The sequence below is a fragment of the Canis aureus genome, chromosome X (assembly GCF_053574225.1).
Source record: "Canis aureus isolate CA01 chromosome X, VMU_Caureus_v.1.0, whole genome shotgun sequence".
NCBI lineage: Eukaryota > Metazoa > Chordata > Mammalia > Carnivora > Canidae > Canis > Canis aureus.
The window spans coordinates 21,096,457-21,113,438 of NC_135649.1; the positions used below are offsets into that span (position 1 = coordinate 21,096,457).

A 16,982-nucleotide genomic window follows, 5' to 3' on the forward strand; every position below is an offset into this window, starting at 1 on the left:
ATAATAGTGAAAGGGAAAATAAGGGAAGGGAGAAGAAATGTGTGGGAAATATCAGAAAGGGAGACAGAACGTAAAGACTGCTAACTCTGGGAAACGAACTAGGGGTGGTAGAAGGGGAGGAGGGCGGGGGGTGGGAGTGAATGGGTGACGGGCACTGGGTATTATTCTGTATGTTAGTAAATTGAACACCAATAAAAAAAAAAAAAAAAAAGGAATTCAGGTAATGGCGGCCCAACTTTTTAGGTAGAGCTCCTTGGGCCACAGGCATTATTAGAGGAGACATTAAAAGAGTCAATAAACAGGGACATATATATTTTCAACTACCATCTGCATGGAGATTTCAAAGTATATATTTCCAGATTTTTATTCTGAGCTTCATGTATATATGCAACCAGCTCCTGGATATATAGTCACTTGAATGTCCATCAGACATCTTAAGCTCAAAGTTTCCAAAATGAAACCAGTGTTTTCCTTACTCTCCTCACCACTCACTCTCCTCACACTTACACCCCTTGCCAAAACCTTACCTACATACCTCTTCTTTGCCTCACAGACTTGTTCATTTTCCAGTATTCTCCATCTTAGTAAATAGTACCACCTTGTTCAAGTCATCAAACTTGTGGTACCATCTTTGACACATTCTTTCCATCTTTCTTATTCAATTGCCCCATTCATTTCGTTCTGTTTCCTAAATATCTCTTGAATTAACACAATTTTCCAAATTCCTTATCACTGGCCAGCATCTTCTCTCACCTGGATTGCTGCAATGGCTTTATAGACATTCTCCCCACATGCAGTGTTGACTTATCTCATTTTTTCTCCACCCAGCAACCAGAGCCTATCTCAAATGGAAATCTGACCATGTTACTTCTCTGCTTGAAATCATTTAATGGACATTCTTAGCCTTTAGGATAATGTTTAAATCCCTTAGCATGAGATTCATTCATGTTTCTTTGGGAGCATCTATTCTGTGCTGTGTACTATGTTAGAGACCTTGAGGATGAATTAATGAACAAAACATACAATCTCCGTTTTCACAAACTTCATTATTACAATCATAACATGTGTGGAGCATAAAGGACAGTGCCACTGAAGGCCATGTGTGATCTGGTTCCTGCTAGCTGCTCCAGTCCCTTATCTTGCCATTCTCTCTTCTGTCCTATCTTGCTGTCTCCTCACTACTCCTTCAAACACTGTAGTCCAGCCAAGCAGAGCTACTTTGAGATGGTACATTCTTCTCCTCTTTCATGCCTTCACTCCTTTGGACGGGCTGTTTTCTCTCTATGTGGAATACCTGCCACAACTTCTCCATTAGATAAAATCTTATTCATCCTTCAAAGCTCATTTCAGATGTCATATCTTACAGGAAGCCCTCCTTGGTTACCCTAATCCTTCAAGCCTCTGTTAGATGTCACTGTAATCCCATAGATTCTTGTGTTTACCTTTGTCATAGCGTTTTCCATACTGCATACTGCATACTTCTTTTTCTTTCTCCTTTTTGTGAGAACCTATTTCACACAGACCTTACCTCAGAGTATACATACAGGGCTACATTAAGTTTCTCATGTGCTGTCTCTTACTTTCTTTGTTGTCATCTAGCACTTGGCTTTATCTAACTCAAGGTCTTTAACCCAGTTGTAACTTGTGGCCCTTTGTTCAGTGTCTTTCATTTTAAGTTACTTCACCCAGCACTATTCTTTAGAAGTGCAAAGCATAGACCAATAAGAGGCTATGGAAGAGATTCATTAGCCTGCTTTTCAACATTGCAGGCTGGGGACACTTTTCCCAACAACTAGAAATTGAACAATGTTGATGTAGGACTGAAAATGGTATTCTTTTATCTCTGACTTTCTGAACAAGCTTTGGGAGACCCAGTTATTCTTCAATTTGGAATTTTAGTTAGACATACAATGACTTCCTGTATTAAAAAGACTACAGATTAAAGCAGGATTTTCTATTTCAATTACAGTGTCATATTCTTTGGCCTATGCAAGGTTCCAATCATATTTTAGTATTTCTTGAATGATATTCTGTATGACCTCCTAGATTTGGGACAAAAGTTATGTTTGTGACATGCTTATTCAAATTTCCACATATAGTCTTATACCACCTTCTATTTCAGTTGTTTTCATCTAGTTCACCATTAGAACAATCAATTTTATGTCTGCCATCAGAAGTAAATCTTTCAGTGTCTCAATAGTTGAATTTCTGGGGTCCAACTACTGAAATCAATGTATTCAGGAAATTCTGGCAAGTGTTTGATTACTCTGGAGTGGAAGTGCTATGTAATTTCATAGATATTAGTGGTTATTTAACTTTGGTGCACAGGAGGGGCACATGATTCATCCTGGAGTGAGTCATACTCAGTAGAAACTCACTGCTCTAGTTCTTATAGGATGCTGCCTTGTTTTTACTTGTTAGTTACTATGTACACACATGCATGTATACATAAACATATACAAACACACATGCAGACACCAGAAAAGCCTGAAGGGCCCATTTTATAGTGAGACATAGCCACCAGGTTGTGTCAGAGATGTCCACTAGTGAGCATAAATGCTTTCTTTTTTTTTTTTTTTTTTAATTTTTTTTATTTATTTATGATAGTCACAGAGAGAGAGAGAGAGAGAGAGAGAGAGGCAGAGACACAGGCAGAGGGAGAAGCAGGCTCCATGCACCGGGAGCCCGACGTGGGATTCAATCCCGGGTCTCCAGGATCGCGCCCTGGGCCAAAGGCAGGCGCCAAACCACTGCGCCACCCAGGGATCCCGCATAAATGCTTTCAATTCATTATTATGCTCAGGTGCTTTACACTGTACACTAGCAGGAAATAAAATGAAATGACCTATACTGGGAAATTGTTAGGTGGTGACAAACTAGGCCTGATGTGCCTAAGGGCCAAGGTAACACTGGGGGCTGAAGGAAAGCAGCACAAACCTTCTTAGGGCTAGAGTGGAGAACTTTCTTTTTTCTTCTTCTTCTTCTTTTTTTTTTTTTTTTGGTGGAGAACTTTCTTTTTTATATATATAAATTTATTTTTTATTGGTGTTCAATTTGCCAACATATAGAATAACACCCAGTGCTCATCCCATCTAGTGCCCCCCTCAGTGCTCGTCACCCAGTCACCCCCACCCCCCGCCCACCTCCATTTCCACTACCCCTTGTTCATTTCCCAGAGTTAGGAGTCTCTCATGTTCTGTCTCCCTTTCTGATATTTCCCACTCATTTTTTTCTCCTTTCCCCTTTATTCCCTTTCACTATTTTTTATGTTCCCCAAATGAGACCATATAATGTTTGTCCTTTTCTAATTGACTTATTTCACTCAGCATAATACCCTCCAGTTCCATCCACATCAAAGCAAATGGTGGATATTTGTCGTTTCTAATGGCTGAGTAATATTCCATTGTATACATAGACCACATCTTCTTTATCCATTCATCTTTTGATGGACACCGAGGCTCTTCCCACAGTTTGGCTATTGTGGACATTGCTGCTATAAACATCGGGGTGCAGATGTCCCGGCATTTCACTGCATCTGTATCTTTGGGGTAAATTCCCAGCAGTGCAATTGCTGGGTCGTAGGGCAGATCTATTTTTAACTCTTTGAGGAACCTCCACACAGTTTTCCAGAGTGGCTGCACCATTTCACATTCCCACCAACAGTGCAGGAGGGTTCCCCTTAGTGGAGAACTTTCTTGCTGGAGCCTACATGTCCTTGCTTCTGAGAATAGCCTTGTGGATTGTTTTTTGGTTGTTGTTTATAAAAATGTATTAAGATTAATAAAAGTTTCTTTGAATCTTATATTCTATAAGCATTTATTCAATATTTCTTCAAAGAGTAAAATGACTTGGCATGGCTGTCATAAATGTCCTTGAAATCTCTAGGCTCACAGAAGGCCTATTTTCCTTTACCTGAACACATATTCCTAATTTGTTGCTTAAAACTACTTGCTCCTCCTATCATAGCCAAACTCCTCAGATTTTATAAAGGTTTCCATCACATGGACTTTTTTTCCTCTGAGGTTGGCCTTAAGAATATTTGAGAGTGAGATGAGGGTAGGACCAATAATTAATAGACCACTTTTATCCCCTCCTCTCACATCCCCATTTTGCCCCAATTTGGGGAAATTGCAAGTGGTTTCACAGTATAATAAAGAAAATATGAGCATAGAGAATGCCATTGAGCCCACTTACAGCTTGAGCAAAGGAATATTCTAGAATATTTGCCTAACAGGAACATTGTTAAGAGTACCTAATAAGGTCTTATCAGAGGTCTTCTTAATTGAAGGCCTTAGGGATGATACTGAAGGAAAATTTTGGAAAATCCCTAACATTTTGATTTCCATTCGTGCATAAACTGTTTTGTACCTCTAACTCAGGTTATCATTTAAAGTTGAACCTTAGTTTTGGAAAATAAATCATCCTTTAGAGCAACATCTCGGTGGATTCCTTAGGAAAGAACTCCAAACACGCTACTTCTGTTAAAGGAACCATAGCAGACTTATTTAGAAGAAAACAGTAAGCTATTTTGATTATGTCTGTATGTGTATAACCTGAGGAGAGCCACTATGTGGCAAGATTTCTGTCATTCACAGGGTGTAATTAGAGGTACATATCAAAGGTTATGTGAAGGGCAGTCTCTGAAGGCACCCACCTATTAGGTAGATATTATTTCAGTGATAGATGACCATGCAGTTTGAGGGGTCTTGGCTACTAAGATTTTGCTTTTGGAGGAGCTCCTTACATGATGGTATTGGAGAGGCTTCTTCTATTGGTACTTTTTAAGATGGTTGTATGTGAAGCATGTCTGGAAAAATATGCATATAACACACTCATGTATGACATGGGATGATATAAGGTTTATTTGTACATACAGTATGATAACCATTAAATACATGATTTGAGAAGCCATTTATGTATGGAATGATTTTATTTGCCAGGCAAATGCAATCTGATTTGAAGGACAGCCTCTGCCATTGGTATAAATCTAGTACCAGTTGGCTTAGTGGATAAGAAGCAAGGAAGGTCCTCCACACCATGTGACCTAAAGCACATAGTGTACTTAAAGCACAGTGGCTTATTTATCAATATTTGGGGAGTCATCTGCCTACAGTATGGCTTGGTATGACTTCAGTGCAAAGACAGAAGCAGGCTGTGACACTATAAAACAAGACCTGGAGGAGGGTAGCAGAACCTGGCAAAAGAGCTACATGAACACTGAGATAATAGCAAAGATGCTGTTAGCAACAAAACAATGGAAATAGAACTAGCTACCACTTATTGAGCATTTACTACATACCCAGGAAGTGTTCAAACTACCTATCTCCTATACATGTTTTCAATATTGCACTTAAACCCAACAGATATTAAGTGGTGGACATGGGTTTAGAACCCAGAACTCTCTTATTCCAAAGCCTATACTCTTTCTGTTAGACTATTCAAGTTTTAAGAATAGTCTATGAGTTTTAGATGCATTTACTTCTAATCTTTTTTTCTCTTGGCTTTTACTAGAAGAAGGATCATTTATCAGCTATAGGGTAGAGTAATAAGGATCTGTAGGAAGAAATACAGCAATTCAAATAAACTAAAATCCCATTTGGTTACCAAAGTTTCTCAAACTCATCCTCAACCAAACATTTCTGTAGGTCTCTCTAATTCATTTCCTTTTCTCTGTGCCCACCTCTGTGTGTGTCCTCTCATCTCTCATCTATACTATTGTAATAACTTAAGTAGCCTCTCTGCCTCCAATATCTCCTCTTATTCTACCTTCCACAAATATTCCCTAGTGATATTTTCAAAAGAAGTCATTCTCATGCTCAAAACCCTTCAATGAATACCCATTGCCAAAGGGATCGAGAACACCAATAATTAGGTTCCTGATAAACTTTTCCAACCTCATATACTATGCTTTCAGCCATAACAAACTCCTATAGTTTTTCAGGCAGAATGTACTCTTTTGAGACATTAGAATACATCACTGTCTTAATTTCACCTGAATTAATTTAACTCTTTCTACACTTAGGCCTTATTCAGGCCATTGTTTCCTACAAATAGGCGGCTAAGTATGGTAAGATGAGATATTACAACTATATGGATTTTGTGCTTCTAAATTTTTATGGCTATCAAGCTGTCATTGACCCTCTATGTTATGTGATAATCTGATGTTTTCCTAGAGTACTCTCTTCTCGTTTCCCACAATAACTTGTTGGAACTTCCATGAGACCCCCTCCCATCTTTTACTATATAACTTCTACCTTCACTTTCAGTAATTGACCTCCTCACTATTCCAGAGAATAAAAGTCTTTCCCTTCTTCCTACAAACATGTACGTATTTGACCCATCACTGACTCCTTCCCTTTGCCTCAGGGGAAAAATATCCTCATTATGCCTAAGAAAAATCCTTCTACCTGTGCTTTGAGTTTCATTTTCTTCCATTTGCTCTAGAATCAAACCATTTGCTTTGTTTTGTTTTTAATACCTCACTTCATTTTCTACTGACTCTTATTCTATAAATATGTTTAAGGTTTTTTTCTACTATGCTATCCTTTCTCTGGCATTCACTTTCTATCACAGTTCAGCCTTTTGAAAATGTAGCAACCACTAGCTATAATCTTCACTAATCAGGAAAGGTCTATGAAAGGGAATTAGAGATTCAGAAACTAATATGTGTGGATCATGTGTTTTATGTTGAGGGACAGAATAAAAATGGATGTTAGGTAAGGATAGAGAAAGGAGTAAAGGAAAGTAGTAAAAGTGGAAGGGCCACAAAAAATAGTAAGAGTAAACTAGTAGTTAATGAAAGAAAAAGACAATGTTGGTTTGCTACATAAAACATCCGCAGAGCAGGAGAGGAGGGACACACACTTAAGAAAATAAATACTACAGGTTTCCTGTAGATGGAGTCCAAGACACAGAAGTAGGAGACTACTGGGTAACAGAAATTCAGATTGATTAGAGGAATGCTTATTTGTTTCTTTTTCTCCCTTAACTTTAACTCTTTCCTATATCTGAACCTATCCATTTTTCCTGCCTCTGAGGAAGAAGCTCCCACCTGCCTTCCTGTCAGAGCTAATTACTGCATGTACATGGTTAGCTGATTCCAACTCTTCTTGATTTTTCAGGATCTTGCTTCAGTAGTTTTTTTTTTTTTTTTTGCTTCAGTAGTTATCCTTACTTAACATGCTACAATCTTTACCTTATATTTTTATCCCCCTTCCTCCTTCTATTTCTTTCCCTTCCCTCTTGGCCTCCCACTCTCTTTGCCTTTCTCTCTCTCTCTCTCTCTCTCTAAATACACACACACACATACAAATGTGCACTTATGTATACATATACACAGGTATGTATATGTGTGTTATGTATGCATATGTGTGTCTGCATGTGTATATTCTACTTTGTACCAAACTCCTTTCCTTATGCCTACCAGCATACAGAGGATTCAGCAGTTCTAAGAACATTCATCCCTTATTCCTGATAAATTCACGAGCTCATTTCTTACTTTTCCTTTATCACCAGAATTAACTAAAGAGTAGTCTACAATTGCTGCTTCTACTTTCTCACACTTACCTTCTAGCTTCTGTACCTTGTAGTCTACTGAAACATCTTATTTGAAGATTTGTAATGACTTTCTAATTGTCAAACTTAATGCTCCTTAGAACCCATCCTCTTCTATATCTTGGAAACACTCAGCATTGGTAAACATCCTCTTCCTTTAAATCCTTTATTTCTTTGGCTTCAATAATATTTCAAACTCTGGATTCTTCTTCTAATTCTCACATGATACCTTTTCTCTTTAACTTACTTCTTTCTCTCCCTATTCCACATGGATACTTGTTCTGATTTTTTCTCTGATTTTGGGCTTAGTGATTTCACTCACTTTTTACAAGTTTAGCTATCCTTTCTATGTGGTAGACTTTCAATTTTTATCTGTATGTCCAACTCTCAGCCCTGCATCTCCATGTATTTGATGAATAGCTAGATACAGATGGCTTTCAAGCACCTTATGTTCAATTATATAAAAAACTGAGCCCTTTGACCAAAGCCAACAGATCCCCTTCTATCTTTCCCTTTTTAAGAGTTTTGCTGTTTTCCCAGTCACCCAAATAAAACATTTCGATTTATCTTTGATTCGTTCATTCACCCTTTCAATAAAGATTTGAGGGTCTGTTATGTTACCACTATTTTAAAAACTTCCACTGGTTTACTCTTTTTAATAAAACTGAACTTCTTAGATTAACAGTATGCTCTACAACATGCCCCAACCTTATCTTTCTTTATTTACAACACTTGCAGACTATCTTTCAGCCAATGGTAGTTAGCCATTCTGAAAATGGACCCTATGACAAGCATTTACACTTTGGTGCATTTTTTCTTGCCATTTGGAATATGATCATTTCCCACTCCATATTTTGCTTAATAAAATCTTATTTATGCTTCCAAAACTACCTTAAATTCATGTATCATATAAATAATCCATGTTTTTCTTACCCACAAATAATATATCTGATTTCTCATTCATGATTTTATTAATTTGAGTCTTCTCTCTCTTCTTTTTAATAAGGCTGGCTAATGGTTTATCTATCTTATTAATTCTTTCAAAGAACCAACTCCTGGTTCTGTTGATCTGTTCCACAGTTCTTCTGGTCTCGATTTCGTTGAGTTCTGCTCGAATCTTTATTAACTCCCTTCTTCTCTTGGGTGTAGGATCTATTTGCTGTTTTTTCTCTAGCTCCTTTATGTGTAAGGTTAGCTTTTGTATTTGAGTTCTTTCCAGTTTTTGAATGGATGCTTGTATTGCGATGTATTTCCCCCTTAGGACTGCTTTTGCTGCATCCCAAAGATTTTGAACGGTTGTATCTTCATTCTCATTAGTTTCCATGAATCTTTTTAATTCTTCCTTAATTTCCTGGTTGACCGTTTCATCTTTTAGCAGGATGGTCCTTAACCTCCACGTGTTTGAGGTCCTTCCAAACTTCTTGTTGTGATTTAGTTCTAATTTCAAGGCATTATGGTCTGAGATTATGCAGGGGACAATCCCAATCTTTTGGTATCGGTTCAGACCCGATTTGTGACCCAATATGTGGTCTATTCTGGAGAAAGTTCCATGTGCGCTTGAGAAGAATGTGTATTCAGTTGAGTTTGGATGTAAAGTTCTGTAGATATCTGTGAAATCCATCTGGTCCAGTGTATCATTTAAAGCTCTCGTTTCTTTGGAGATGTTGTGTTTAGAAGACCTATCGAGTATAGAAAGAGCTAGATTGAAGTCACCAAGAATAAGTGTATTATTATCTAAGTATTTCTTCACTTTGGTTAATAATTGATTGATATATTTGGCAGCTCCCACATTCGGGGCATATATATTGAGGATTGTTAAGTCCTCTTGTTGAATAGATCCTTTAAGTATGAGATAGTGTCCCTCTTCATCTCTCACTACAGTCTTTGGGGTAAATCTTAGTTCATCTGATATAAGGATGGCTATCCCTGCTTTCTTTTTTTTTTTTTTTTCCTACCCCTGCTTTCTTTTGAGGACCATTCGAATGGTAAATGGTTCTCCAACCTTTTATTTTCAGGCTGTAGGTGTCCTTCTGTCTAAAATGAGTCTCTTGTAGACAGCAAATAGATGGGTCCTGCTTTTTTATCCAGTCTGAAACCCTGCGCCTTTTGATGGGGTCATTAAGCCCGTTCACATTCAGAGTTACTATTGAGAGATATGAGTTTAGTGTCATCATGATATCTATTCAGTCCTTGTTGTTGTGGACTGTTCCACTGAACTTCTTCTTAAAGGGGAATTTTAAGAGTCCCCCTTAAAATTTCTTGCAGAGCTGGTTTGGAGGTCACATATTCTTTTAGTTGCTGCCTGTCTTGGAAGCTCTTTATCTCTCCTTCCATTTTGAATGAGAGCCTTGCTGGATAAAGTATTCTTGGTTGCATGTTCTTTTCATTTAGGACCCTGAATATATCCTGCCAGCCCTTTCTGGCCTGCCAGGTCTCTGTGGAGAGGTCTGCTGTTACCCTAATACTCCTCCCCATAAAAGTCAGGGATTTCTTGTCTCTTGCTGCTTTAAGGATCTTTTCTTTATCTTTGGAATTTGCAAGCTTCACTATTAAATGTCGAGGTGTTGAACGGTTTTTATTGATTTTAGGGGGGGGGATCTCTCTATTTCCTGGATCTGAATGCCTGTTTCCCTTCCCAGATTAGGAAAGTTTTCAGCTAGAATTTGTTCAAATACATATTCTGGCCCTCTGTCCCTTTCGGCGCCCTCGGGAACCCCAATTAAACGTAGGTTTTTCTTTCTCAGGCTGTCGTTTATTTCCCTTAATCTATCTTCATGGTCTTTTAATTGTTTGTCTCTTTTTTCCTCAGTTTCCCTCTTTGCTATCAACTTGTCTTCTAGGTCACTCACTCGTTCTTCCACCTCGTTAACCCTCGTCGTTAAGACTTCTAGTTTGGATTGTATCTCATTCAATTGATTTTTAATTTCTGCCTGATTAGCTCTAAATTCTGCAGTCATGAAGTCTCTTGAGTCCTTTATACTTTTTTCTAGAGCCACCAGTAGCTGTATAATAGTGCTTCTGAATTGGCTTTCTGACCCAGAATTGTAATCCAGATTTTGTAACTGTGTGGGAGAGAGGACTGTTTCTGATTCTTTCTTTTGAGGTGAGGTTTTCCTTCTAGTCATTTTGCTCAGTGCAGAGTGGCCAAAAGCAAGTTGTATTGGGAAAAAGAGAAAAAGAGAGGAGAGAAAGAAGGAAAGAAAAGAGAGAGTAAAAAAAGGGGAAGAAAAAAAAACGAAAGGAAAAAAAAGAAGAAAAAGAGAAAGAAAAAGAAAGGAGAAAAAAAGGGGGTGGGGGAAGGAAACAAATCAAAAAGCAAAACAAAACAAAACAAAAAAGAACCACGGGGGAGTATCTTCTGATTCTGTGTACTTTAAGTCCCTTGGCTTCTCCTGGAAGTTGTCCGTCTAGCTGGTGTTCTGGGGGAGGGGCCTGTTGTGCTGATTTTCAGGTGTTAGCAGTTGGGGGAGCTGCACAGCCCCCTGCCTGGTGCAGGGCTCAGTTGGGGTTGTTTACCCCGTGAGGCCGCAGGAGGAACAGCCCCAGTGGCGGGGCCAGCTCTGGAAACCTGGATTCAGCTCCGGCAGGAACTCCGTCTGCAGGGCCTGGAGGCTCCGGGGCGGGGCCGCTGCTCTGCTCAGCTCGGGGCAGGAGCGTCCTCGCTGTCCTGGGCCCTCCCGGCCTCTGCCTGTCCCGGGGGAGGCGGGATCCTGGGCTGTGTCCCGGCGCTCTGTGCTCCGGAGCCTGCGCTGGTGGATTCGCGCTCCCGGGCCGCGCAGCCCCCTCCGCGGAGCCGCCGCCCGAGCCCCTCCGAGCTGCTCCGGGTCCCGCCGCGCGCGCTGCAGCCCTTAGGGAGCTCGGCGCACTCTCCCGGGGGCGCAGTTGCTCTGTTACTGTCTCAGGGAATCCGAGGGCATCCTCGCCCTCCTCGGGTCCTGCTCCAACTCCCCCACGAGCCCCTTTCCGCCCGGGAAGGTCGGTGCAGCTCCTGCGTCTCCGGGACGGGGCTCTCCTGTCCTGGGGACACTCGCCCCGGCCTCAGCCCGGCTCCTCGCGGGGCCCCTCCCCCTTGGAGGCCTTTGTTTCTTTACTTCTTTTTCCCCGTCTTCCTACCTTGATAGAAGCGCGAACTCTTCTCACTGTTGCATTCCAGGTGTTCTCTCTTTAATTCTCAGGCCGAATTGATAGATTTTCAGGATAATTTGAAGGTTTTCTAGGTAATTTGGTGGAGACAGGTGATTTGGAGACCCTACTCTTCCGCCATCTTGCCCCTCCCTTATATCTGATTTCTCTATATCTCTACAGCATACTGTTGCTTGCTTACAGTATTTGTCCATTATTCATATGACATGGCTTTTTTTTGAGTTTTCCTATTGTTGAAGGGGAGAAAGAGACTACAATGGAGGATTTTTGGTAAAATGTCATCATGTAAATGTTTAAAAGATAGGATATCTGTATTGGAAGACATGATGAAGGATGTCAATTAGGGAGAAGGACAACTTGAATTTGTAAATTAAGGATGCAGCGTCCTTTCTTCATTCTTCATAAAGTAGAGTGGTTTTGGAGTATAGGGACATTTCAATTACATCTCAGAAAAGGGAATAAGGCCAGAGATAAATGGAAATTGACCAATGAAGCTGAATACTTAGAAAATTGTGTGCAAAAATGTAGACTTGAAAGATTATTTGGAAGTGTATGCTAACACTTTGCAGTATGCTTACATAAAAGGGAAGTAATCCAGTAGGGTTGACAGGATTTATATTGCAAGAGAGAGTAGTGGTCCGTCATATAAAATGAAAGATAGCACTTTTTCTGATCATGCGATGGTAATAGCTGAAATTAATTTTTTAAAAGCTTGGAAATTTGGCAGAGGTAAATGGGAGATGAGCAAATTCCTAAAAGTAAGAAAAAGGATTGAAAATGATGAGGAATGGTCAAGGGGAGAGAAGCCCAGCTTTCATTTCAAGCTGTCAGAGAGGATTGGTACATATGAAAAAATAATTTGAAGAAAGCTCTCAAGGAAAGAAATGAAACCAAATGCTTTGAAGAGAAAAATAGATATTTTCAATTTTAGAACAAACTAATGGAGATCAGAGAAAACAAATAAAGAGATTAGAACAGAAATAGAGAAAACCAAAGAGCAAATGACAAATGTCTGCAATAGATGGAGAGTCTGGGTGATATAGGGAAGAAGCAAAAACAAGAAGGACTACTGACATTTCCTCATGTGCAGGGAAGGAAGACAGTTGTCATGTGCTTGAGAGATTATAGACAGATAGGTTAAGGTGACTTGATATCAGTTATGAGAGTCCTTTATGGAGCTGTAATGCAGGAATGGATATGGGCTAACACAAGGGCACACAAAAGCAAGCAGAAAATGAAAGAGTGACTCAGCAACAGACTTCACAGCTCAAGTGTGAGTGGCCATCATTAAAAAGATGTCGAGAAAATCTAAATTTGCTTCTGGTATGCATGTGGCATAGTGGAAGATCTATACTCTTTCAGATCAGAGATGGTTTTAGCTCCACTTCTACCACTTGTCAGCTGTGCAAACTTGGGAAAATCAGCTTCCAGATCCTTGAATTTCTCATCTGTAAAGTGACTTCACATTGTTGTGAAGCTTAAATGAGATAATATTTGTGAAAATAGCTTGAACAAAATTTAGATACTATTATTCTAGGACTTTTTTTGCATGAACTGAGCAAACATTTATTTGTAGGTTTCCTTTTCCCCCCAGCTTTATTGAAATATAATTGACATGTAACCTTGTCTACATTTAAGGTTTATAACATACTGATTTTATATATTGATATATTATAGAATGATTATATCTGTGGGTTTCTTTTTTTTAATTTTTTAAATTTATTTATGATAGTCACAGAGAGAGAGAGAGGTAGAGACATAGGCAGAGGGAGAAGCAGGCTCCATGCACCGGGAGCCCGATGTGGGATTCGATCCTGGGTCTCCAGGATCGCGCCCTGGGCCAAAGGCAGGCGCCAAACCGCTGCGCCACACAGGGATCCCTGTGGGTTTCTATAGTAGATAGAATAAGAAGGACATCAGCAATATGATAAAAAAAAAAACAGAGAATGAATGATATATGAGAAAAGAAAACCCCAATGTTTATAGCAGCAATGTCCACAATAGCCAAACTGTGGAAGGAGCCTCGGTGTCCATCGAAAGATGAATGGATAAAGAAGATGTGGTTTATGTATACAATGGAATATTACTCAGCCATTAGAAACGACAAATACCCACCCTTTGCTTCAACGTGGATGGAACTGGAGGGTATTATGCTGAGTGAAGTAAGTCAATCGGAGAAGGACAAACAGTGTATGCATTCTCATTCATTTGGGGAATATAAATAATAGTGAAAGGGAATATAAGGGAAGGGAGAAGAAATGTGTGGGAAATATCAGAAAGGGAGACAGAACATAAAGACTCCTAACTCTGGGAAATGAACTAAGGGTGGTGGAAGGGGAGGAGGGCGGGGGGTGGGGGTGAATAGGTGATGGGCACTGAGGGGGGCACTTGACGGGATGAGCACTGGGTGTTATTCTGTATGTTGGTAAATTGAACACCAATAAAAAATAAATTTATTAAAAAAAAAAACTAAAAAAAAAAACAAGAAAAGAAAAATAAAAAAAAAGAAAAGAAAAAAAAGAAAAACTTAGAAACTGGAAGTCCCTGACATTACATATATAGATACATAAGTATTTTATCACAAGTTGCCAATGGCACTTTATTTTTCTTCTCAACATCCTTTTCTGCAGCTTCTTTGGCTCTTTGTGCCGATGTCAAAGAGCTGGGCATTGGAATAGGCCATGTGAATACTGGCAAATGCCTTGAAGTTCCTCTCCTCCTCTGTAATGACTCTCTCCTTCTTATAGACATTCCATATGGGCATGACTGGTCATCAACTGGGGAACCAGTTTTAGTTCTTCAGCAGAGCTGCCTGCCTTCTTGAGGGCCAAGGGCTTCCTTGGGAATAGAATGGGCTTGGAGTTGTACTCCTTCAGCCACTTCACATTGGCCTGCAGGAACTTTGTGGACTTGTTCTGACTTCTTGGATTCATTGAAATTCCAATAGTCCATGCCACCTTCTTGTGGAGTCCAGCCACCCATAACTTCCATACTGAAGCCCTTGCCAGCTTGCACTTTGGTGTGATACCTTGCTGTGGGGCACTTCAGGATGGGATGGATGGATCTGGATGTGAGCGCTCCAGGCCATGTGGTGTGCCTTGGCTTGCAGGCCTTGAGTCTGTGGATCTTCTCTGCTGGCGGGTTGAACCATGTGGGCATGCCTCTGCTAGTCCTTGTGGAAGTGGGGCTTCAATATTGTGCCATTTAGGCTGAGTGCCATGGCTACTGCCTATAGGCCTCATCCGAGTGAGAAAGGCCAGCAGGAAAGCAATAATACATATTTTTTTAAGTTTTAATTTTAATTGCCCAGTACTCATCAGGACAAATATACTCCTTAGTCCCCATTACCTATTTCACCCATCCCCTCCCACCTTCCCTGTGATAACCATCAGTTTATTCTCCATAGTTAAGTCTGTTCTTGGTTTGTCTCTCTCTCTCTCTTATTTCCCCTTTGCTTATTTGTTTGGTTTCTTAAATTCCACATGAGTGAAATCATATGGGATTTGTCTTTTCTATGACTAACTTATTTTGCTTAGCACACCCTAGACCCATCCTCATTGTAGCAAAAGGCAAAATTTCACTTTTTATGGCTAAATAATATTCCTGTGTGTGTGTGTGTGTGCGTGTGTGTGTATCACATCCTCTTTGTCCATTCATCTATCAGTGGACACGTGGGCTGCTTCCATATCTTAGCTATTGTAAATAATGCTGCTATAAACATAGGGGTGCATGTATCCCTTTAATTGGTATTTTTGTATTCTTTGGGTAAATACCTAGTAGTGCAATTGCTGGATCATAGCATAGTTCTATCTTTAACTTTTTGAGGAAACTCCATACTGTTTTCCACAGTGGCTGCACCAGTTCGCATTCCTACCAACAGTGCAAGAGGATTCCCTTTTCGCCACAGCCTCTCCAACACCTGTTGTTTCTTGTGTTTTTGATTTTAGCCCTTCTGGCATGTGTGAGGTGATATCTCATTGTAGTTTTTTTAATATAAATTTATTTTTTATTGGTGTTCAATTTGCCAACATATAGAATAACATCCAGTGCTCATCCCATCAAGTGCCCACTTCAGTGCCCGTCACCCAGTCACCCCCACCCCCTGCCCACCTCCCTTTCCACTACCCCTTGTTCATTTCCCAGAGTTAGGAGTCTTTCATGTTCTGTCTCCCTTTCTGATATTTCCCACTCATTTTTTCTCCTTTCCCCTTTATTCCCTTTCACTATTTTTTAAATTCCCCAAATGAATGAGACCATATAATGTTTGTCCTTCTCTGATTGACTTACTTCACTCAGCATAATACCCTCCAGTTCCATCCACGTCAAAGCAAATGGGTATTTGTCGTTTCTAATGGCTGAGTAATATTCCATTGTATACATAAACCACATCTCCATTGTATACATAAACCACATCTCATTGTAGTTTTAATTTGCATTTCCCTGATGATGAGTAATGCTGAGCATCTTTTGTGTATCTGCTACCTGTATGGCTTTTTTGGAATAATGTCTATTTATGTCTTCAGCCCTTTTTTAATTTGATTACTCATTTTTAGGGTGTTGAGTTTGATAAGTTCTTTATATATTTTGGATACTAACTCTTTATTGAATATGTCATTTTCAAATACCTTTTCCTGTTCAGTAGGTTGCCTTTTAGTTTTGTTGTTTCCTTCTCTGCAGAAACATTTTATTTTGATGTAATCTCAATAGTTTATTTTTGGTTTTGTTTCCCTTTCCTCAGGAACTTATCTAGAAAAAAACTTAGAGAAATGTCAGAGAAATTACTGCCTGTTCTCTAGTCTAGGATTTTTTATGGTTTCAGGTCTCATATTTAGATCTTTATTCCATTTTCAATTTATTTTTGTGTACAGTGTAAGTCAAGCGGTCCAGATTCATTCTTTTGCATGTAGTTGTCCAGTTTTCCTAACACCATTTGTTGAAAAGACTGTCTTTCTCCCATTGGATATTCTTTCCTGCTTTGTCAAAGATTAATTGGCCATATAATTGTGGGTTTATTTGTGTATTTTCTTTACTGTTATATTGAGTCATGTGTCTATTTTTGTTCTAGTACCATGCTATTTTGATTACTACAGCTTTGTATTATAATTTGAAGTCCATAATTGTGATGCTTCCAGTTTTGGTTTTCTCTTTCAACATTCTTTTGGCTCTTCAGGGTTTTCTCTGGTTCCATACAAATTTTAGGGTTGTTTATTCTAGCTCTGTGCAAAATGCCATTAGTATTTTGATTGGATTGCAATAAATATGTAGATTGCTTTGGGTAGACAGTT

At 39.5% G+C, this 16,982-nt stretch overlaps 2 pseudogenes across 3 annotated transcripts in view; one reads left to right on the forward strand and one right to left on the reverse strand.

The window, feature by feature from the left end:
- Positions 1–16,982, forward strand: part of LOC144308792 (elongation factor 1-alpha 1 pseudogene) — a 279,120-nt pseudogene that overhangs the window by 219,237 nt on the left and 42,901 nt on the right. The window lies entirely within an intron of this gene.
- Positions 1,405–14,917, reverse strand: LOC144308814 (large ribosomal subunit protein eL13 pseudogene; annotated as a pseudogene).